The sequence below is a fragment of the Triplophysa rosa genome, linkage group LG2 (assembly GCF_024868665.1).
Source record: "Triplophysa rosa linkage group LG2, Trosa_1v2, whole genome shotgun sequence".
NCBI lineage: Eukaryota > Metazoa > Chordata > Actinopteri > Cypriniformes > Nemacheilidae > Triplophysa > Triplophysa rosa.
In genome coordinates this window covers 26,972,830-26,997,935 of record NC_079891.1, presented here as the reverse complement: position 1 = coordinate 26,997,935, position 25,106 = coordinate 26,972,830, and the positions used below count along the sequence as shown (strand labels likewise).

At 39.6% G+C, this 25,106-nt stretch overlaps 2 long non-coding RNA genes across 2 annotated transcripts; one reads left to right on the top strand and one right to left on the bottom strand.

Annotated features, from left to right (window-relative positions):
• Window positions 1-10,418: 10,418 nt before the first annotated feature.
• LOC130566193 (uncharacterized) lies at window positions 10,419-16,057 on the bottom strand. The gene is made up of 3 exons (XR_008964437.1): window positions 15,836-16,057; window positions 14,146-14,359; window positions 10,419-11,391 (listed from the first exon to the last, which is right to left on the bottom strand). It is a non-coding gene; the product is annotated as an uncharacterized LOC130566193 (long non-coding RNA).
• Window positions 16,058-20,456: 4,399 nt separating this feature from the next.
• LOC130566183 (uncharacterized) lies at window positions 20,457-23,239 on the top strand. Its single transcript, XR_008964434.1, has 3 exons — window positions 20,457-20,568; window positions 20,684-20,857; window positions 22,261-23,239. It is a non-coding gene; the product is annotated as an uncharacterized LOC130566183 (long non-coding RNA).
• Window positions 23,240-25,106: the final 1,867 nt, after the last annotated feature.

Below are 25,106 nucleotides of genomic sequence, written 5' to 3'. Positions count from 1 at the left end.
TTTGAAAAATATTTAAGAACTGTAATCCCTAAACCCTTTAGCTAATCTGGATGTGAATACACTCTAAATAAAGCTGAGAGTGTGCACTGCATAACTGTAACTGGAATATATTTTGGTACACAGCTAAAATAACAAAAAATGAGACTCTTCCCAGACATTTATGGACCTAACTGTATCTTCATGGAACATGATCTTTACTTAATATCCTAATGATTTTTGGCATAAAAGAAAAATCGATCATTTTGACCCATACAATGTATCGTTGGCTATTGCTTCAAATATACCCGTGCCACTTATGACTGGTTTTGTGGTCCAGGGTCACATTTTTTCTGACAGTGTTCCCAACCATTAGTCCCATGAAGCAACTTGTTTGCAACACAGCGTTTCGTGTCACATAATAAAACACTAAAATATCTTGGGAGCTTGGGTTAACCGCACACCTTATTTCAGGCATTTAACTAAAAACCAAAAGTGCTAAAACGCTAACTCATATCCGGGTTTTGGCCCATAAAACTATGTCATGACTGCAGCATGAGCGGTAAATAAATTACACACTTTACTGTAACTTGCCTGTAATCAAAAATATAGCGAAAATAATAAATATTTAAAGCAATTATAGCCTCAGGAAGTCATACATTACAGCGATTTGAAGGCTATACTTAAAAGACTGCAATACGATGACACATTTGGTTACAACAAAAGCTTACATTCATTTCTATTAATGTTAATAATATTGGTCTACACAAGCCAAACAGAATAGCATGTGGTACATTAATACAGAATTCAACCATATTGGCTATTTACAATGGCTTTTGAACACGAATTAAGCTGTATGTATCCCTTTTGTAATACTAAGGAGTGCACTATAAGGCTGGTATTACATACACAGCAGTTTAAATCATTTCTATAAAGCATTCTTATAATCTATTAGCTTTAAAAGCAATATAACACTGAATCATTCTGCGCTATTATCTGCCCAAGACCGTTCCATGTTTGAGAGGCTGGCGAACACTTCATCCCTTTTTACAGGCCTTCAGCGAGCACCCGAGCACATTAATACAATTAATCCCAGTGTAAGGGGACATGTGGCCACTCATGATCATTGAGCTTTGCTACATTAATAGTAAAACTAATTATTTCATGACGGTAGATGGCTAACGACCTGCAGCGCACCCAGAGGACAGGCCCGTGATAAATGGACTCATTTACCCTTTTAAGGACGCAATCATTTAACACAAGGCAAGAATCTCTGCTAGCATTTAATCCTGTTTAATGGTTACGCCAAGAGAGAGGCAGAGAGAAAGTGAGGAGACGACGAGAAGAGAAAATGGATCTACATGAGAAATTGGTTTTGTGTCTATGTGTTTGTGACAGGGAGAGAAAGAGGTTAGTCAGGAGGGGGGGGGTAGAATCACAAATGAACTTAACAGTTAATCAGAGAGGAGAAATGGTTACTGGGTTTATGTCCTCCTAATTAGAAATAGCTCAGATCTATCCTCTCGCCGCGAGTGCCTTGTTAACGACTGTTTCGCTAACGAGCTTAGCTCAGTGGCAGTTACGCAGATAAAAACCCTTCCTGATTGATCTGAGCGCCCTTCTGAAATTTGTTTCACTCCAGCGTATTGATTTAATTCTGTTGCTTGAAAAGCTCTAATTAATAATGATAATAAAAGTGTCCCAGCTCGTTAACATCAGCGGGTGTTTTTTCATTCTTCCTTCTTTTATCTCTCGCGCGCGCGCCAATCTTTAAGGGCTGCCGGTGAGATGTTTTCGCCTTTGTTGTCGTCTGTTGGCTTTAATCAATGGAGAGGTGTGTGGGGGACTGCGGGAGGCTTTGAAGATACGAAACGAGCGATAACGACGAGGTTTTGAAAAAATATATAGAGCTGTGAAAGCTTTGTGAAAACCACGTCTCAAAATGAGATAATGAGCATCAAAGTTTGATGTCAAGCATTAATTGATTTCAATCTTGCACAAGGTCTTACTCAGTCAATATTAAATATATATCAAGATTATATCTTCACAAACTGTTCTTTACATTATGTAGTATGATTTTATGTAACAACAGTAAATAACAAAAAATGACTTTAGCTGGGAGTTCACAGACTGGATCTGTTTTTAAGTTGGCGGAAGATGAGATGCTAAGATGTGTTCTACCTGTTGAGGAGTCCGCCTTATGATAACTGCTGAAAAACACCGAAGGCTAAAGTGTTTTGTCAGCAGAAATGTTGAGGTTTCACTTTCCACTATGCAATGATGTAATTAACCAGGAAAGGTGCTTGTTTTCATGCTGTTTGATATTTGTAAGCTGCTGGTGTTTTGCTCTCCAAGGAACGACAGGAAACCACTCAAAACTTACTTCAAAACCACATTCTCTATAGACCACTTTGGAAAATGTGAACAATGCTGGTCCAACGCTGGTCCAGAAGAACTTCTTGTTTCAGTTTTTTAACACTGCACAAACGCTTGAACAGAAAACAGAACATTTATACCAATCAGAGTTTTATTGTTGGAGTGTTACTTATAAATAACTTACAAATGTAATTGTATATGCAAGATTTTAAATAATAAAATAAAAAATGAAACTGGAAGTGGAAGTGCTATACCAGTGTTATCATCTTGCAAAGTGGACTATAGCTTTTCATTTCGTTTCGTTTCACTTCTTCCTTTTCTTTACACCTGTCCCCTCCCTCTTCCCTTTATGCCATGGGGGGTGGGGGGATTGGGTGGAGCTACTGATGAAGATGAAGCTGTCTGGCTGTGTCACAGGGGGCCGTTCCACCACATTCTGACTGAGGGAGGAGATGGAGAGAGAGCGAGAGAGAGTGCCTAATCCATCATGGCAAGGGAGGACTGACACAACAAAAGACAGAGTGCGGAGCAAGGCTTTTTGGCGGCTAGGGCCGAGGCAACTTCGACAATATTTTTTGGTGCCTGTCAGGCTGTCTAATAAAGCAGAGCTGGAATATGAACTATCTCTCACTGCTGTAATACGCCTCATAAATCAGATTTAATTACGCGGTGTGGGGACAGGCAGTGGGAGCCCTGGCTGGATTTATGGGGCCTTGACTTGGCATCTTAACAACTTTGCGCTTTTAATATCATTACACTGTCATCTATTTTGCCTCCTGCCACAGAGCACGCCCAAACTTCCTGTGTAACACCACCATTTTTTTCTCTGAGGTATCTTTTTTCTTCACTGTTTCTTTCATCCGTCCCTTTTTCACCCTGAGAAAAGCGTGTTGACATGATGTAGACGGAACTGTGTTGAGCTGCATAGCGGTTAATACGAACTGTTAAAATGAAAAGACTCTTATATCAAATAGAAAAATGAACTTACTACTTGGAAGTTCTAACAACTTAAAACAACAGAAACACAAGAAAACTTTTTTATACTTTAAGGCCACATCCACACGAAGCCAGAGCTTTCCCTATCCGATACTTTTTGTTTTCACAGCGTCATCTCAAGAAATACAGTATCTGTTCACACACGAAACCGCTAAACCAATTCAAAACGATGTAGTACACACCGGTATTTATGAGATTTTAAATACAAAATAGTAATTTGTATTTGATAGGGTTGATGAAAATAGCTTCATATTTTGTATCAAAATACTTTAGTGATATTATTTTTGTAGTTTTAAAATACTGTAAAGTACTTTGTAAGAAGTCTACATGATGACATAAAAATGCAGCCTCTGATTGGTGCTACTGCCTACTCAGTTGTTTGCCCAGACTTGAAAACAGATCTACTGTATATCGATGAAAAGTGGTCAAGGTAAGAAACGTGCAGGCTGCCAGATTTCCATCGCCCTTTTTTTGTTGTTGTATAAATTGCTATAATTTTTAAACAGTTCATGTTAAGTTTTGGTGTTTGTTTTAGTGGCCTAGGCTAAATAGTTACATTACCAATTTACATAATGTGTTGTGTTGAAAGGCATCATTGCTAATGAGACCTAAGTTTGACTGTTTTTGTTAGACTTTGTTAAGTTGACAAGTTCTGTTGCTGCTTTACGATTATGTTTCTGGCTGCATTTAACATATTTGGCTTAAACATATGGCTACAAAACATATTGATCACTTAATAATTGTTGAAATGCTAAAATGTTTTTTTTTTTACTTCCAAATACATGTCCAATTTAAATAAATTTATATATTATACATTATAAATAAATATTTGAAGTACCTGTATAGTAGGATCATGATTTTGCATACCATTGCAAGAATGACTGCCTGACACATAATATATTATTATATTTATGATTAACAATCAGATGATTAATTAGTTAGAAACTAGTTGCTATGAATACAGGAGCCATCAGTTGTCTTCTTATGAATGACTTGTTTGTCATTGAGTCAGTGTTGCTGATGCAAAGTAGGCCCTTCGTTACCAATCACCAAATAACTAAATTAGGAAACAATTATGAGTCATTCACAAACTGTAAAACATTAAACTGTTGGTTACTTCAAAACTGACACCGTGTCTACTCTGGACGCGACACAACACGACTATGGCTTGTTCTTAATGGGTTTATCGCATTGCGCCGTGTCCGTTGTGGACAAAATTTTAAATTAAATTGGCGCTAGCGTGTTCTATTGTCTTTTATTGTGTTGTGTCATGTCCGGTGTAGACATGGTGAAAGCTTTATCTGGGAGATCACAGGGATATGCGAATATGTGATCTATTGATCTGTACTGGTTGCATATGTCAGATTTATTGCATGACTCAGGCAGAGAAAAGCTGTTGCTATCAAACATTGTTTACTTAATCAACTCAAAATCAAATCGAGTCAGTGTAATGGTGAAGGAATATATCAAATAGGCCAATTGATTGATGGAAGGTTTGCTAAGAAATTTCATACTCCCTTGTAAAAGTATTTTTTAGTATTTTTAAAATACAAAAATATACTGTAGTTTATTTTGATACGTGGTGTGGCTACTGTGTTTTGTATTTTATTCTGATACACATAAAATTAAGGTATTTTATTTTAAAATACATTTTGATGTATTTTTGCCAAGCTGTAAATCAGTATGTGGCGCAGTACGTCTGTCACAGAGAAACACTAAAAACGGAGAATTAGATTTGGAGCATGTGCATAAACTTTGCGCTGGGGTGATGACATCATTGTTTAAAAAAATATACCGATCGGCTGTACACACGAAAACGCAAGGGTGGCATTTTCAGATTTATCCACTCTGGGACCCGCTTTAAAAAAATAGCAGTTTAAGGCTCCCAAAACGTCGGATCCGTGTGGACGAAACGCCGATACGATACAAAATCTTTACGTATACAGCTAAAGGCGTCTCCGTGGGGATGGCCTCCAAGCTGAGACAGATTAATCCATTGTTGTAGTTTTAAAACATTTCAGTTTAAAAAATGGTTTACTTTATTCCCAGCATGCACCGGGCAAGGGAGAGTTCGTATTGTTTAAACTATTTTCATGATTTGTTATCTTGTTATGTCAGGATGAGTTAATTCCTTGTAAATAAAGACAAAACTTTGTATAAAACGTGATTAAAACTTAAAATCTAGATACACCTTAAAGGCAAGTGTTACAATGATGCGGATTTAAAGGGGCGGTTCACCCAAAAATGAAAACTCTGTCATCATTTACTCACCCATATGTCATTCCAGACCTGTATGACTTTCTTTCTTCTGCAGAACACAAAAGAAGACATTCTGACTTCAATTGCATGGACACCAAACTGCTAAAACATTCCTTAAAATAAGAAACGTTTTGAACGAAATAGGGTATATAAAGTATTACAGAATTTAGGGTAAATAAATGATGACAGAATTAATATTTCTGGTGAACTATCGCTTTAAGTAGGTGTAGCTGCAACTACAGTTTAAGTTTACTTAAAATAGTTAATAAAAAACTGCTGCCTTCATTTTTTTGCTTTGCTGAAGCATATCTGTTTGAGGTTTATCCGGTGTCTGAAGGAGCACATGCTTACAGGTCAGCACATTTCCAAACAAGCAAACAGTCTGATCAGCAAGAGCACTCCAGCTCCGACCGTCTATCTGCTCAAGATTTCACTCATCTTCCTCTTTCCTTCCTCGTCCTTTCTGCGTCATTGTCCTCATTTCAGCACCCCCCACACTTCCTTCTCCCTCTCCTTCACTGACCCCCCATTTCCTCCTTTTGCTTAATCTTCCTCTACCCTCTCACCGGGCCGTTTGTCGGGCCCATTCTTCCTCATCCACGGCGCAGGGCTTTGACAGAACAATAAGAGAAGAAGAAGACAAAGAGGAAGAGGAGGAAGGAAAGGAAAAAAAGGGGGCATAAAAAATGAGCGTGGAGTGAAAACAGAACCCTCATCCTTGTCTTACTAATGGCCCCTAGAGCAGCGTTCCACATAGCGCGCAGACGCTGGTGACGTTAGCCGTCTTGTTAATGCTAGCCCCTAAATGCCTGCGCGAGCTTTGTGACAGTGACATATTAGTTTTGCAGCCCTGCGTAATCTGATATTTCAAAGCATGCTGCTGCACTAAAGATTTGATTAATGCTGTTCCATTTGGGCTCAGTAATTGGCCGAGACTAGAGCAGCGAGAGAAAGCAAGTTAGCTGGAGAGAGAGACAGAGAGCGAGAGTCATATAGAAAGAGTGTTAATAAGAGAGAGGGTTAATTAAGCGTCTGGCATCATGGAGACAGTTACTGATGATCCCCAGAAAAAACTGCCATGGCTAATACGCGCGCACCCACACACGCTGGTCGTTGTTAAGAGATGTGAGTTCAACCTCATCCAAACTCACCCATGAGCCCGGACAAGGGTGGAGAACTGGACCTCTACATCGGCCCACAGACCCTGGTTTATTTTAAGGTATAAAACGCAGCAATTACACAGAAACATTACATTAATTATAGTTTGGAGAAACTCTCCGTGCAGTAGCTTCCAGGGAGAAGCAATTAGAACGAACATATTCATGAGAATGCAGTGTTTGTACTAGCACTTAAATGTAGTCACTTGAAATAAAGTGCTATCGTGAAATAAGTCACTTGCAGACATCGTGGCCGCGTGTTGTGGGAAGCGACCGAAATATCAGATTTATCTGTGGCTCATTAAACCTGTTCAGTGCACTATAAACTGCATGAGTGATTCAAACCCACGCTAGGGGCCAGGCTATTTTCAGCCCGCGCTTCAAGAAGCCAAACCGCTCACTCCATCAGAGCAAACACGCTGACCAATCAGAGGTGAGGTCATTGTTTATGCATGTGTGGAATTATTTACACAGACCAATGGTGCAGTAAAGCCGAAACTGATGGAGAGACACTTAAAATGCTATTAGTCACCTTGTGTTGTTAACAAATCATGGACGCGATCAAAACAGACTTAATACCATTTGCTTTTATAACATCAGCAAGCATCGCATACACGAATATAACTATTGTATTAAAGCCCTTAAGGTTTATCTAAACATCATTCTCGGTGTCTGTGCTGTATTATATCTGGGTTATGTAAATCAGCTGTGTTAAAGTTACACAGAAGTGAACAGCACTGTTCGGTATTGAGCTCATTTATTCTCTTTAACGGTAAATGTTGGTAACAGAGACTTTTCCAGTGAAATTAGCTTGTGTTGTGCATTGCGAACTTTACTATAGAGTAAATAAGCATCCTACACTCGAAAGAATGACTTTCTCTGCTTGCTCAATTTACTTGAAGTGAGCTAGTGCGAAACCTGGAAAACAATATTTTATATCTCACGAGATCTGATGAAGTTCTCAGTTTTTGTTTCGTTTAAATATTACATTTGTGTCAGATTTTTTCCCCTCAAGTTGCTAGAAAGAAATAGATGCAAATGAGACAAATACGAGTATGGAGCTATAAAATGAATTTAGATTGTACAGATGGTTTCATCGAACGCATGCGCCTGGTCGAAGTTAACTTCCGATCTGTTTGGTTAATATAAATAACGATTTACTTTGTATTTAATATATATTAATATCAATTTAATTCATATTTTATTGTATATTAATTGTATTCAATTAAATTAAAACTATACTCAACAGTTCTTTGCGGAAGTCTACCGGAAGTTACGTTTGGGCCACATAACGTTTGTGTATGTTTTTTGCCACTAAAACTGTAGCTAAAATAAATCTGGTTTTGGGTAAAGTTGATAAGCAACGCTTGAGTTCATATATTTAACTCTTTAATATTGATTTTGCAGATTAGTTTTGGGACGTAGATTTTTTTCATCAGAAGAAATGTGTGAGATGCGAGAAACTAAGCAAAAGTTTACATTTGATTTCTATTTAAACCCACTGTAGTCTATGAGATATTAAAGACATCACAACTGTGACTTTTCTTTCCTAAAGAAATTTGTTAAAATTTCTAAACTAAGTTTACCTTTGTTTTCATCACTTCCTCTCACATTCTTGTAGACTAGACCTGCATGACTTTCTTCTAAGGGGGTGTTTACATTAACCCATTGTCATAGGAAAACGGCGTCTTAAAAAGAAAACGATCCTCGTTTATACTGCCGTATTTGGTGAGGAGACTAACAGATGACAGTTGTTTCCTCTCTTTCTCCCGTGCTCCGCCCACTAACCAAACCATCTTCTAACAGTGACCATGCCCATTTAAATCTGCAGATCTGTCTGTGCATGCAGCGCCACAAACAGTTTATGTCTACATTCACGAGGCCATTGATTGCTGTTGCGTGTCATGACTTGCGCTAATTTCGCGATCTTAAGTTATCTTCCAAACATGATCGGCATTTGCAGGACAATTGATTGCTGTTGCGACTTGTGACTCACGCTAATTTCACGATCTGAAAGTTATCTATTGAGCATGACCGGAATTTGCAGGCATTTTGTCCATGGTGGCGAGTGCGGCCACACTATAGCTCCGCATCTGAGCTCTGGCCTCCCATCGCTGTGTCAAGGGTTGCCAGATTTGCGTAGCACTGCAGCACTGCAGCACTGCAGACATGGCAACACTGCTTATGTCTGACTAGCGACTGTTTCTGCGCAAGCATGAGCGATCATGTCTACACTTTTAATTCAGAATTTCACTTCTGCAGTTTAAAAAATGTTCATATAAATCAATGATTAGACTGAAAAGTAACTCGAGTTACTTGAAAAACAAAGTAACTCGAGTATTGATATGTAAATGTATAAAGTAACTGCGTTACATTATTCGTTACTTTAAAAAGTAATCTGATTACGTAACACACGTTACTTGTAACGCGTTACCCCCAACACCGAAAATGAACATGATGGCGAAGGATGTCTTCGCGTGGATAACATTAGATGAGGTAATCCATATTAGGTTTGATTTCATCCGGCGCCACGCAGACCGAACGACGGATGACATTGCAGTACTGAGAGGACGATTTAAAAGCATACAATTCTCGATTCTCTCTCGCGTTGCTGTTATGTGACCGTGTCGATCCGTGTACGCAGCGCAGCTTGAAGTCAAACAAGTAGTGATGTTACGTTCTGAGCCGAGGCTTCGGAGCATGTGTCGAGAAATCCTGGAAGCTTTCAGTGAAGCGTGTATCGAGGCTTGTATGACGTCATAGATGATGTCTGAAGCCTCGCTCCTGACTGAGTGGTTCTGTAAGCGGTTCGAATCTTGACGCGACATTTTGACAGCTATATAAACCAAGTACCACAAGCACATTCACTGCCCTCTGCCCAGTTAAACTCAGACACTTTCCAGTTTTAGAATAATAATATTTCCCCTTCTGCCTATTATGACCAAATAATTGATTTACACACATTTATTTCAAGCCAATAAGTTAATTACACAGTTATGTTATACAATAATTATATTATATACCACCAGAAAATACACATTATATTCATATAAATAGATTAGTCTATGTGGAAATTGATTTTTTTTCTTCACCGTTATATCTTAGCCTTAACTGGCGCAAAATACAGTGTATCACAGACCACATCAGGCACATCTGTAAAGTATCTGCTTGTTTTACACTCTTTGGCCACCAGATGGTATTGTGAGAAAATGAAGCCTCGAGAAATGAACCCTTTTGTGAACCACTTGGCTAAAAAGCTTCAAAGCTTCATGAGGCTTCATCTCGCTACCACTACAAACAAGCCTGTTGTTTACACGGTCGTTGCGAGGCTGGTCATTGTCGCCTTCAGGTAGCGTAATGGCTCATATGACAGGGGCTTAACGAATCAGGGAAGCAAACACAATGATCCAGATGACCCAATCAGTAAGCGAATGTGGGCAACCACGCCTGCGTATTCTAAAGTCTCAGTTTTTGTCCGTTTACACAGAAACGCAACCCCGGAGTTTTCAAGCTTAAAGGGGTCTGCAGCTTTCCAAAAGTCTCCGTTTTCGGGGGGTCGAAAACACCAGGCATAACCAAGCGTTTTAAAAGAAAACACACTAGTATAAATGCCGTCTAAGACAGTGGTTATCAAACTTTTTTGTTGTAAGGCCCCCTTTGTGTAGAGTGCATCGCTTTGCGGCCCCCCAAATAAAGACTTATAATCTTAAATTTAACATTTTTATTTAAACAAAAACATATTCGGTTATACAATGCTGAAACATCAATTCTTTTGTCTGGTGGTCTTATTTTTCTGATGTTTGATTGCATAAAATCTATGATCAATTTCTATATTTCATAAAATGCCACAAAATCTGTGCCCCCCCTGGATCCATCTCGGGGCCTCTCCAGGGGCCACGGCCCCCAGTTTGAGAACTACTGGTCTAAGAAACACAACATCCACACCACATTCATTCACTTTCATTGTTTGTTAAAAGATCAGTGCTAAAATTCTTTAACATTTCTTTACCCATGGAAGATAAAACGTCATACAGGTTTGGAGTAAGTCAGTGTAAACAATGATATTTTCATTTCTGTGAAAACTAACCCTGTGTCAAACCCACAATTCAAACAAGTTCAGTCACAGAATTATGTTTTCAATGTACGCCCCGTGACATTTATAGGCAAAATAAATCAAAATTGGCACATGAATGGCACATAACAGCCAATATAACAACTACATACTGTGATTTCTGTGATGTTTGTGTGTCTGCATTTAGGAAAGAGAGACATTACGAGAGGGAGTGTCTGTATCGGTATTTATGGCCACATTAGCCTGCCATGATATGTGTACACAAGCAGTGTTTATTGTTTGGCCGTATTGTGAGGGAAGGTAGAGGGAGCCGTATTTCATCCTCTCCGTCCGACAAGCCTCTGTGTGTCGCCCCTCCTGAAGACGAATTGCTGAAAACAGAGGGGACCGGCATCTGTGGCTCTTCAGAGCTGTCTGAAGGAACAGGGGGAGGAGAGAGACGAGAGGAGAGATGGATGTGACACAGAAGAGGGAGGGAGGGGCAGTTGGTGCTGCATTGAATGTGCCGACCTCACTATAACCTCACCACCTCTCCCTGACCCTCACAAACAAGACCTGTAGGAGAAAGCAGGGGAGGTCAAAAAGTTAGTCCCCGACTCATGAAAAGAAGAGGGAAAAGGAGGGCAGAGAAGAAAAGAGATCCCCCTTTCAGAAACATCTGGTGTAAGTTTTTTCAGACTGGGCAGGATGAATAGAACGGGCCGCCCTTTTCCTCACAGCTACTAGAGTAATTAGGCCTGGTGCAAAGGTTCCGGGCACGCTGTTCATCTAAAGAGCTTACTCAAGTTTTTATATACACCTTGAGTAAGCTCTTTACATTTGTCAAGCTGACAGGTTTTTGGGAACAATTTCTCTTCATTTCAGAGCTCTCGTGAAATGCTTTCGCTCCCAACTTTTGTGGAAGTTTTAAAACATTAGAGGATTAGTTCACCCAAAAATAAAAATCCTGTCAAAATTCATCATTTATGCTCTCACGTCGTTCCAGACCTGTATGATGTTTTTCCGTTGTGGAATACAACATTTTTAACAATTGTACTGGTTGTTCTTTTCGGTGCAATAATAATGAATTATAGAGCTGAATTAGAGCTTTCAAGCTTTAAAAAAAGATGCCAAAAAATGTTGACATGTACTCAACTAGGGTTGCCAACTTTAGCACGGAATACTCTCAGTTTATCCTAAGGAAAATAAGGGATACTTGACTATTTTTTTCTTAGCTTACTGGTATATTGCCTTCATTGCTTTTGTAAAAAATGCAATACCCTATTAAAGTGTAAAGGACCATTACATATCGATTTTGTCTTTAAAATTCACCATTCTTGCATTAAAGAACGCCTGCATCTTATAGATACTGTTGGTAAATGCATTAAATAAATTGCTTAAATAAATTACATCCAATAAAATCCAAAAGGATTGTTATGGCTGATTTCAATTGCATTGGAAACTTTAAATAGAAAGCCACACAGAAGGTTGAAAAGGTCATGCAGGTTTAAAACAACATGCGGGTGAGTAAATAATTACAGAATAAAAATGGTTTGGTAAACTATTTCTTTAAACAGACCCAAAGAAGTGCCCTGCTTGTTACAACTGCTTTCATTTCTACTTTTGTTGATTCATTTGGTCATTGTTTCCCCAGGGTTGAGCTTTTTGGTGCCAGTGGAGAGATGGATGGATGGATGGGGGATGAAAAGAATGAGAATGGAGAGAATGCAAGAGAGGGTGTGGATAGATGAACTTTGCCTGGTGAGTCAGGGCTCTACGTGTGTGTGTGCACGAGGGAACTTTCTGTAATTAAGTTTTACAATCTTCGGCTCAGTAAATGACACATAAATCTTGCCCCTCCTCATCATGCAAAGATCGTAATCCCCTCCTCAATTTCCTGTCTCTATGGACACTCACTTGATTTAATGGCCTTCGATGATTGCTCGGTAAAACAGTACATGGGGTATCCACTTGAGATCACAGAGGGCGGCGTGTGTCATTTATCAAAGAACAGTGAGCCAACTTTTATTAATGTATGTCCAAGGTAGAGCATAAAATGACCATTTACTTGAAAGACACCATGAAGTCAGAATTGAAGTTTTGTTGCTGTTATTCCACATCCTTAAGGTGTGAGGCTGTGTGCCAGTATACTTCTGAAAGTTTAAATAATTAAAATTCAGTACATACACACATACAATTTACAGTCTCTGTCAACCTGTCCCACCCTAACCAAATCTACTATAAAGTCATCTTGCATTAAAATGTCCAATCAAATACCAATAACACCCGTCTCCGACTAGCAACAGCATCAAATCAAGGTTAAAGGAATAGTTCACCCGAAAATAAAAAATTCTCTCATCATATATTTACCCTCATGCGGTTGAAAACCTGTATATGACTCTTCTGAGGAACACAAAAGAAGATACTTTGAAGATGTCGCCTGTGCTTAAAGTCCCCTTGTTGTGAAATCAAGTTTTAATGTTGTTTACATGTCTGTGTGGTGTTTTTAATATGTTTTAAGATAAACCCTGTGCAAATTCATCCTTTTAAACCATTGGCAAGTATTTTCTCCATAAGACAGTATACCAAAGACAGTTTGAAACTGGTTTATGTCATCATAACCCTGTAACCAATCACGTTAACGGATTTGAGCCATAGATATGCAAGGATGGCGCCTAGACTCTGCACTAAAACAATCGCTCCTTCTGCAACACGAGCATGCGCCGCACACGCGTCGAATGAGGCATCTATGTACCTATAATCAATGGTCCGAGCTCCCGCCACTGAGTGGAGGCGGGGAATAATTTGCATATTCATGAATCTGCATATACTTAATGAAGCAAGAGAGTAGAGTTACATCCAAGCCACTTTAAGGCATGACGAAATTATTATCACAGGACAAAAACTTGTACGTATGCTGTTTTAATGCTTAAAGAAAATTATGGAATGCAGCGGGACTTCAAGTTTTCTAAGTGTCTTCAAGACACACGTACACACACGTATAGTGGAGATGAACAAGGTTTTTTAATATTGCAGTAGTATATTGCATTTCTCCTCCAACTCTTCCTTTTCATTTCTCCAAACACTCCATAAATATTCACTCTCAGTGCATGAAAATAGTCTGTTCTCATTAGTCTTTCATAAACTACATTATCTGCAAAAGCCAAGCAATTAAATCTGCATGTCTTAATGTAGCTGTTATGATGGATCATGTTTATTGGATTGACTCAATAGCTCTTGGATTATTCATCAGCGATCAGGCAGGGCCGCCTGACACAAGGGAGGTGGGGGGGGGTGTACGAGTGACAGAAAGAGCAGATAAACACTCACCTTGCTTGTGTGCTAATTGTTGTGCCTCCTTCTGTTAGCTTCCCCTCTCCTTTTGTTTCTCTCCTGTCGGGTCTAATCATGCATTAGATCCTCAGCAGATGGGAGAGATGGAACAGGAGCGACAGGGAGGCCGTGGGAATAGACGTTTGGTTTTAGCAACGCTGCCCTCTATCTGACAAGGAGAATGAGTTGGTCTTGCGCAGCACCGGTAAACCTGATTGAGTTAGGTAGAAAAATATGATATGTAGTTGATTGTTGTTATAATTATTGTTTTAAGTTATCTCCCCGTTTGCTCGTGGCTTGGACTAGCAGAAAGGTAATTATTTATTCCCATGGTGCACTGTGATTTCCATAAACACAAGCATGCAAGCATATTGGGTTCCTGCAGATCATATTTTACACTATTAATATGCCATCTGCTTCTGCGAACACCCACCCACCCACACACACACACACACACACACACACACACACAGACAAACTTGCAGTCAACAGAAGAGCTGAGAATGCATACTGTGAAATACAAATGATCGTAGGGAGACCAAATGCACACGCAGATTTATTGACACCAAAACACGCCTACTCAAGCAAGTCGACGCAACAAACACACAAGCAGATGTGACATGCTTTTAAGTCTATGGCTGTTAGTTTTGAAGCAATGTAAATGCTAGTCTGAAAGTTGACAAACACTTCACATATAGCAGAAATTTGCTTTGGTTTCAAGGGCAACGGATCAAAATGAATTACTTAAATGAATTGGAAAAAGAAGCCCGAGTCATACTGCACTGCTCAGAATATTGTCCAATCCAATGCTTTCTGAAATAAGAATGTCCCTCCCCCTGCAAATAAAGTTTTTATGACTATGATGTTACCAAAACGTATTAGCTAACCCCAAACTTCCTGTTTTAACAGGAAATACGTCAAGTTATGATATAAAACTGTGCTTTCATGGGTTCTTTCCTGTCTGGTTGTTGGCAGTGGGATAATCATTCCACATTGTGCCGGAAAAAAATAGAAGGCAAAAAAGAAAGCAAAGAAATAAAAAGTTACTGTTTAACTGAGACCTTGCTATTTTTCGTCATGTCAGCGAGGAGTCTCTGTAGGATTAGAGCGGCGGTCAATGACAGGTCAGGAGATAACTGCCGGCTCACAGAGGAAACTGTTTAAATGAGAACAGCTGATCAGCTGCCATGGATTAGCATTCCTGCCATACTCCAGGGGCTCTGATGATGGAGGGGATTACACTAATGACTGATGCATTTAATATGCCTATCAGTATTTCAACAGTGACATCAGTCATTACATGATAGGGGTCAAACTATTTTAGATTAGTCGATTTTTTCAGGTGACAGGGATCGTTTACGTGTGAGACAGCAGGAGGAAACAGGGTTGATCAGCAACCTCTAAAAGCTAGAAACTAGAGGAGAAAACCAGAGACTGAGAAAGAGATAGAAAGCGAGAGAGGCAGTGACAAAGAGAGGGGGGGGGGGTAAGGAGGAGGGGTGTTCTGGCTGGGTTGACAGCAGCCCATTCATCCTCCATGCTAGAGGAGACAAAGTGCTGGCTGGCTCAGGACAGGCCCCATAAATCACCTTCCATAAGACACACTACCTACTGCTTATTACATTCAGCATGACAAAGCCCCTCTCGCTTTTTCTGTTTTCTCTGCTCTGTATTCATGCTGCCTTACCTTTCTCTGTACTTGTTTCCCTTTTCCCGTCGTCTTGTCTCTCCTGTCTCGCTTTCCTTCATCATATAAAGCTGACAGAATGTTAAAGAAATAGTTCACCCAGAAATAAAAATTCTGTCATGATTTACTCACCCTCACGTCATTCCGAAACTGCGTGGCATTTCTTTCATGGGACACGAATAATGCTGAAGAATGTACTGGTGTCTCTTTTCCATACAATGAAAGTGGATAGTGACCGTTGCTCCTAAAAGACAAGACAAACACTATTAAAATATATTTTGGAGTACAGTATTCCAAACCATCTGGAGGTTTAGAGCAACATTTTGTGGTAAAATATATATTTATATATAAACTATATATGAAGAGTTTGGTCCAAAATGAGATTTTTTTTATTGTGCATTCCAATTAATATCAATCAAACTGCAGTTGGTTTGTTTTGATTTAAGCCATAATAACAAAAAAATACAGCTAACTAACACAATAAAACACAATTAAAACATGATAACATAATACAAAACATGATTTTAGAATTTTTTTAAAAACTGTGTTCTCATTTTGGAACCAAACTCTTCTTATTTTGAAGAACGTTGGTAACCGAACAACATTGGCCTCCATTGACTTCCATTGTATACACACAAAACCACAAAGACATTTCTCAAAATATCTTCTTTTGCGTTCCACAGAAGAAAGAGTCATATACTAGTTTGGTATAACATGAGGGTGAATTAAAGATGACAGATTTTTCATTTTTGAGTGAAGTTGTTTATCTTTCTTGGTCATATTTATAGTTGCTGTTATTGAGCTATATTTTAATTCTGTATTTAATTTATCACATGTATTTTTCCAGACAGGGTGGGTGGCTGTTTGCCTTTTTTTCTGTGTCACTAATACTATGAGTCAGACGGATAAGTAGAGGGCAACAGAGACAACATTAAGATGGAATTGCAAAATACTTCCTCCGGCTTCGCACAAATGACACGCAATACTCCAGAGCCATTTTGTACTTGACGCATGACGGCCTTTACCCGAACCAGCCTTGGTAAGATTTAAGAGTTTTCGTAAGATACTGGGCAAAGTCCTTGATCTCCATCTTTGTCTGTGGAACGGTCAGAGCACCAAACCCCTCATCAATCTCTGCCTCTACATTACAGAAACACAATATTTTCATTTCCCCCTCCGCTCCGTCCTGTGTGTGCATGCATGTGCATGAGCTGCTATAATAGAGGATGCGTTACAGCAGGGTAATGATCTGTGCGTGCGTGTGTGTGTATTGATCAAAGTGTGATTTATTTCAGACGTCTCGTGATTATCGGGTCGTTCATCATGCCTGAATTACCCTATCAATACTGCTGCCTGCACAGACCACGAGAGACCGCTGAGAGAGGGAGAGATTTGTTACGAGGGTGGAAAGGAGTGGAGGGGATGCATAAAGAAAGAGGAGTAGAAAAACATTTAAATACTTCCATTTTATCCTACACGTCGTAAACCACTGCCCCCTCAGCAGTTCTTTAATATCTTAAAGCCCCACAACATTATTAGAGTGGAAAACCAATCTGTTGCGCTTTTTTAAAAATGGTTATAAAGTTTTCAGAATAAACGCAACTAACAAGGTTTTCCTGTACTGCCTCAGTCTGGTATGCCCAACTGACAGAGAGCACCATTGACTTACAGTCAAAATGACGATCTAAAATAACCCGTTTTTCAGCTTGTAAGACGCGCGATAATTTTTAGTTCAAATTTGTCTTTAAATTAATTGTTACTTCTGATGTTTTTCCAATGTTTATGTCTATTTTGGGCAGAATAGCGACATATAGAAATCAATGAATAGAAGGTGAGTGTGTATTGCATGTAATGGCACATGTGTAAATGTTTAGAAATAAAGCTTCATGACTTAAAGAACATTATACAGCCTGTATTTAGATTTCAGAATAAGCTAATTTGTTGAGGTGTCTCGTTAGTCTGCTTATCTGATATGTGCGCTACTGTAATAAAAATGAACGTAACTCACTCTATATCTAATAAGTTCCAGACTTTAAAGGTGTCATGAACTCGCCTTTTTTATTATTTTATACTGTTGTCTGAGGTCTACTTATGACGTTCACGTGATTTTTACATTCAAAAACATCAAAATAAATAAGTAAAAGGCTATTTTCTACCCTGGTTTTGAGGCCGGCTCAAGAAACACTCGGTTTTTATGGGCGGGCCGCATTGAAGACTTGGAAGTAAACACCCACTGCTATGATTGGATAACAGTTCCAAAAGACAGCAGTGTAACATGTGATGTACATTTCTGTGTGTCTGTTTGACAAGCTATGTGCTTAGTTAGCCTTCTGTAAACTTGGTTAGACATGTAGGTTACACATAATCAGGACATATAAAGCGATCTCTAAAAAAGCAATAGTGACACATCGTACATTTATTTTTACTCACATAAGATTCTGGTCGGATTCAATATTGACGGCGCAGCATTGCTTATTAATCTCAGTCTCTCTGCAAATCCAGCATCGACACGAACTTATATTTGGGTGAACTATCTTTTTAAAGTCTTTAATAAAAGATATCTGAAGACCTTTTAATACCGGTGTGAAAAAAGACTGAAATAAACATTTCTCTGGCTAAACAAAAAAATCTAACTAACTCTGAGCAATAGCTAAGCAAACACCACAAAGAAAAAGCAAGTTCAAGATTACTTACAGAAATGAAAATAAAGACCTATCTTGAGATTTAGAATATTTCAAGTATGCAACAATATTTGAAAATGTTCTACAATAGCAAAGTCAACATGAAAAAGCCACAGAGCGACATTAAAGTGGTCTACACTTTGTTTTGCTTGCTTTATAGCATATCATTTAGCAATTCCACAACATGTTATTGAATTTACCTTCTATAAATCTGTCAGAATATAGGGTGAGAAGGTTAGAAACACTTTTGATAATTAGCATGGCTTAGACTTAAGGTGGGCGCAATGGACGTAATGAAGAGAAGTTTTTAAAATGTCTTGAGACACACAAACACATGCGACATGTGTTTACTGTTATGCTAATTTCTGGTTGGGATAGAAGCAACATCATTATCTTGAGAGGCATTTCTTGTGACGTCGCTAGGTTAACAAATCTGAGAACAATTTATTACAACACGTTCTGGCAGTTAAAGTGATAGTTTACCCAAAATGAAAATTCTGTCATCATTTACTCACCCTCTTGTCATTTCAAACCTGTATGACTTTCTTTCTTCCACAGGACAAAAAAAAGGATATTTTTAAGAAAGTTGGTAACCGAACAGCACTGGCCCCCATTCATTTCTATTGTATGGACACAGAACCAATGCAAGTGAACGGGGGCCAGTTAACAACATTCTTCAAAATATCTTCTTTTGTGTTCCGCAGAAGAAAGAAATTCGTAAAGGTTTGAAATGAGGGTGAGTAAATGATGGCAGGAGTTTTATTTTGGGGTGAACTATCACTTTAATTGTGTTTTTCGTGACCTCTACTGTAATTGCTAGCACATATAGTCTCTGATGTCTTCTCCAGTCACCTGCTCATCTATTTTGAGGGATGTCAATATTTGCTGTCTTACTCCATGCCCAACGTCAACATTTAAAAACCGCCCGGTGCAATTCTGAACGCTAATGACATGCTAACTATACACCAAACCATGAGAAACCCTGCGTTAGCGCCATAGCTGCTAACCTCGATTTGAACGAGCTGTAAAAGCAACAGCGCCACAGGAATTTCTGTGGCTGTAGCATGGGTGTGTCCTCAGCTCATCCTCTGAGGTTAACGTCATTGAAAAGGCCACTTCACAGTAGTAAATGAAGACACTTCTGAAGTCTGTGATTAAACGGACAAAGAATTATTACAACCATATACAGTACAAATAGACACCAGATTCGGAATAGCTGTGCTTTTTCTCCTACACTTCAGCAAAGTTTAATAACACTAGGAGCCATAAAATTTTCATTTTGGGGTGAACTATCCCTTTAAAATACAAGAAATGACTGCCAATTTACATGGCCAGTTTTGAGAGTTTCTGATAAATTACAATCACAAATTATTGTGGAAAATGTAACACAATGTGCCATGTCATGAAATGAATCTCAGTCACTGTTGTATGCAGACCGAGACAAAGAATGATTTCCACAGTCATCAAGTCTCTCAGTACACCGCAGCCACCATCGAACATGTCAACTCTATAAACTCCATCTCAAGACAGAAACTCACTTTGAAAAACCTTTTCATAGAGTCCTGCACAATTCATTCATTCAGCCGGCTTGGAATTCTTCCAGATTGAAGCAGAACTTAAACTAATATGGGTGCTTTACATTCTGGGCTCCGAGTCTCTCTTTCTTTCTGTCGGTCTCTTTCTCTCTGTGCTGTTGGGAGAGATTATACTTCTGAAAGATGAGAAACACAGTAGACAGTGCGGATGGGATAATCAATCAGGCGGTGCGGGAGAATGTGAAAGCACAGGAGTTGAGGCAAGGAGAGGGCAGCAAAATAAAATACATATACACGGTTATGAGTGCGGGCTGCATCTGCACCAGGGAATTGGAGTCATAAATCAAAAAGCCTGTCAGAGAACAGAGAGAGAGAGAGAGAGAAAGGCAAAGGTAGTATGTGTGTCTTTGGGAGTGTGTGTGACGCTGTGACTGACTCCTCTGCTCCCTCCTTCACTGGAATGCAATTTCCTGGAATGTCAGGCGGAGAGATGGGGAGCAGATAACGTGCCATGAGCGTGAGTGTGTCTGTCCTCCACCCCGTCCGCAGCGGCAACGCAGCTCAACCCAAATCTCATTACAGAGACATGATAGAATTTGCTCAGTGTGTAACCTCATTATTCTCACTCACAGATAAGGCCTGTAATTGGCCAGATCTACAGAATGGAGGAGAAAGAGGGACTGGCACGGCAGGTGTGTGTGCGCGCGTATCTGGCCGGGACTACGCCACGAGATACAGGAAGTGATTGACACAGCAAGATGCGTGTGTGGGTGCGTTACACTGACCAATTGCACACGAATACAGAGGTGAGCAGGGAAGGGTTGCTGTGGAAGGGAGTCTCGTTGCATCATGTGGATTTAAACAGTGGTCAGACCGGTATACAGTTAGAGAGTGTGGGAGAACGCCCCAGGGGCAAACACTGTTATGGTTTGTTTTGATCCACTGTCAGTTCCTCCGTTCTTGCCAAAAATCAATGTTGATTTGAGGAATCGGTGTGAAAATTGCTTGAAATTGTGGTATGTTTACTTTCAAGGTGATTCCTGCGGGGACGCTGGATGGGAATGGGCGTAAAATGGGGGCAATTGTGCCCATTTTTATATAGTAGAAGCAACTTGATGGTTTTGTCCTAGCTGTATCTAAGAAACATAATACTAGCCTTGCAACTACTCAATGGCATAAAGAAAAAATGAAATTTAATAAATACAGTATATTTATTTTTCATATATATAGGCAATTCCATTACCATGAAAAAAGCATTTAAATTCACAGAAATCCTACAAAGTGTGTTGTCTCTCAAAAAGTCTTTTTTGTCACATTTATTTTCTTTTTTTTTCAAATAGAAAATATGTATATACTGATGTCTTTTGTTGTCAGGACTTTGAAAATATTAACATATGGTTCAGGTGGTTTTAGGAGAGTTGATGTTTCAAGTTTTGACTGCAAATGTCACATCCATGACACTGGAATTGCCCATACATACATTTCTTTATTTATATTAATTATTAATTTTCAGAAGATCTATTGACAGAAATGCAATATAATATACTGTACAGTACATAACTATGTCTCCAGAGGTGTATAAAGACCTTACATAATGAAGCATTATGTTTTTATTACCTATTTCTATCCACATACACCGTGGGTCCCCTTACATGGAATTCGCTATGTTGTTTCTACAGTAGCCCTAAATGGACAAACTGCTCTACAGAGCGAGTTTTGTAAATACGTTATCTACTTTTGCAAAGAAGTGAAAACATGACGACATCTTAGTTCTGTGTCAGCCTTTGTAGTGCTTCGAAAAGGAAGGGGTGGAGTGAGCCGTTGCTTGCAATTCGCAACCTCACCGCTAGATGCCGCTAAATTCCATACACTGGACCTTTAATAAATAGATTTAATAGAATATTTAATCAAATATTTCTGTGTAGTGTGTAACGCAATGTTCTCTCAGTTGAACTACAGGAACCTTGCTGCAATTATGTGCTATATTTATCCATAAAACTGTAAAGTATATACTGTACCAAAGCTGCTTGATCAAAACCACAAGAAAAAAAAAAATCCAAAAGCCATGAAACCTCTGAATCCTGTTTTCCCTCACAATTTGTCAAACTCTACATTAAGCTGAAAATCACTGAAATGAGAGAATAATAACTCTAATGTGGCGGAGACCACCATAACTAAACATGTGTGTCTGTGTGTGTTATCTGTCCAGAAGACCACCCATCAATCCGTCTGCCCCACCGCCACACACATGCAAACCTCGAGGTCATCGGAGCTTCCAGACACGCACTCAGTAAACGTTGCCTATCCACCACACGCCCTGTGCTGGTTCAGAGGTACCATTCCAAACCTAACATGGAAAATCACACTGTGGCTATGGGACCAAAAAGTGAAGCTGATTCAGGATAGAGGTGTGTGCTTATTCTGCAAGCCTGTTTCATGTCCAATCAAGCCCACCGCGGAGAGTGTGACCCAAACATAAACATTTATTCTGTATTTAGCTCTCTTTCTCGGTTATTATTTCTCATTAAGAGTCTCTGAATCAGACCGCTGCTCAAACCAAAACAAACAGGCTTTTAAATATGTCTCTTTTGGGTTTCAACTGTGTACACACACTAAAATGGTTCAGTTAGAATAAAAAATGCCTTTATCTCCCATTGGTAAAACTTTTTAAGTAACCTGATGAACTACACCTATAGACCATTTTGCAAGGCGTGAACTTAAGTTTCAGAAGTACTTCCTGTCTCAGTTTTTTACACATTACACAAACGATTGAACAAAATAAAACCAATTGTAATATCAAACAGATATCTTTCATACGTTAAATAAAAAAATAATAACAAAACTGAAATAGCAATGGGTCCTGGACGAGTGTCGTTTATGTCTTATAAAATGGTCTATAGTATTTTATTCAAAAAATGTGGATGAACTTAAAGGGAACTAATGACATTTATCCAGTAGAATGACCTGGGAACCTAAAATGAACAAAAAGAAGTGCAAAATGTCTTATTTTGAGTTTGCTATTTGTTTCGATATATTGTTTTGTATTGTATTGTATTTTACCAAAATGTGCATGTTTAAAGAAATGTTTGGGTGTACTGGCACTTTAAATTGCCCATATCCCATAATGTAACATCAAAAACGTTTTGTCTTTTAATTCAAGCACCTTTATACAATATATAGAAAAATGTCTCTTGGTTTAGAAATAAACCATTAAAGAACTTGTGTCACTCTTTACATTTTGATCTTCAAGCCCTTCCGTCACCTTCATTTCCATCCCTGCGTGTCAACGGAACACCATAACATTCCCCTCCGGATCCTGATCCCCAACATCAGATCAGAACATAAGAGCGCTTGCTCTTCCGAACCGCGATCAGCGCTGGAGTCTGGAGTGTGACATATTCATCAGCTGACAGGGGGTGGAGGTGGGACGGTTCGACTACACTGGGACCTGCCAGGGCTGTCATGACACACTGAATAGCTTCTCCCACACACACACACACACACACACACACACACACACACACACACACACACACACACAGGCAGCTGGTTGTCTGTCCTCTGAGGAGGCAGATATAATAACAGAGAGAGAGAACTCAGATCAAAACAGCAAAACAGAAACTGGATTTCTGAGTAAAAGCGAGTGGGAGAGAGGGATTGTGGGAAGGAGAGAAAGTGGGTGTATCATTACCCCCCTTTACTGTTCTCTTTCCTCTCTCCGTGAAGGCATGTTGACATGTCATGAATTCGGTGCCTGCTGCGTGAGGGCTCAGTGTGTGTGAAGTCAAACAGCTAGAGCAGGCCATTAGTGTCACACACACCTACAAAAACACACAGCCATCTTATAAGAGGGATTATGAGTGTGAAAAGGGCAAGCAGGCCCACTCGGAGAACAGGAAGGCATCCCGATCTGAAGGGGCTTGTGTCTGTGTATGTGTGTGTGCCGTCCCCTCCTTCTCTTTCAAGTGTGACAGTGATTAATGATTCTCAGCTGTCAGGTACATTACTCACATGACCTGTTCCTTTCACCGACACACATTTGCTCTATAGCGGAGACACCACAACTCTGTGGGTTGGGCTGAGTGGATACAAACAGAGACTGTATCTGAAGAAACGAAGGAGATTCAAAGTGGAGGGTGGTGGAAACAACTATGTCTGGATAGTGTGCAGGAGCTCTTTGAGAGCACTGAAACGGACAAAACCACTAATAAGGGAGAAAGAGAACAAATATTTTCACGTATGCATCAGTGTGTGTGAGTGTTTGTGGCATATGCCTGCTCAAGCCTCTGTCAGTTTGAGAAAACCAAGGCACCCGAGTTCAGGCGTTACTCGTTCTTGCTCTTTTTCCTTGGATGACGGATTGAGGCGAATGAAAAGTTTCCTCTCCTGGTCGTCAGATCGGGCATCTGCTTTCCATCTCCGCCCTGCAGATCCTGGAGCAGAAATTTTTCAGGCAAAGACTATCACGGTCACTGCATTGAGAACAAGCCAACCAAGCTGACAAAAAGAGCAAAAGGAGGCAGTGCGGCTTGCGAATCTTACCCAAGAACCAAACGTTCTTTAAAGGAAATAACTAAGCACTGCAGTCGGCCAAGTCTTTGTCATATGTGGAAAAGTGCATTGAATAAATCAAAGAAGATGGTTTGTCTTTGAGGGTTAGAACTTTACAAAAACTCCTTTAGCTCTCTGCCCTCCAAAGTAGAATACAAAAGAGCGATTCTCAGTGGACGAAAAATGAAAAGCGGAGAAGAGAGATAGAGAGCTCCAAACTGCAGAGTAATTACCCATGAGGCTCCACCCAGCGCTCTATGCAGGGCTGTCACAGAATTATGGCAGGAGTGAAAAGTCTGTGAATTTAAACAAACGATTTTAATCGCAGCGGCACAAGCCTTTCTGTCAGATTTGATTTATTACCAACAACAGATTAATGCAGGGGAGGTGACGAGGTCAGCGACTGAGAAGAGAGAGAGAGAGAGAAGAAGGAAAAGATCTAAAAATATAAAGATACGTTTTTAGGCCACACAACGAAACTGTCACAGATGTGTAAACATGCTT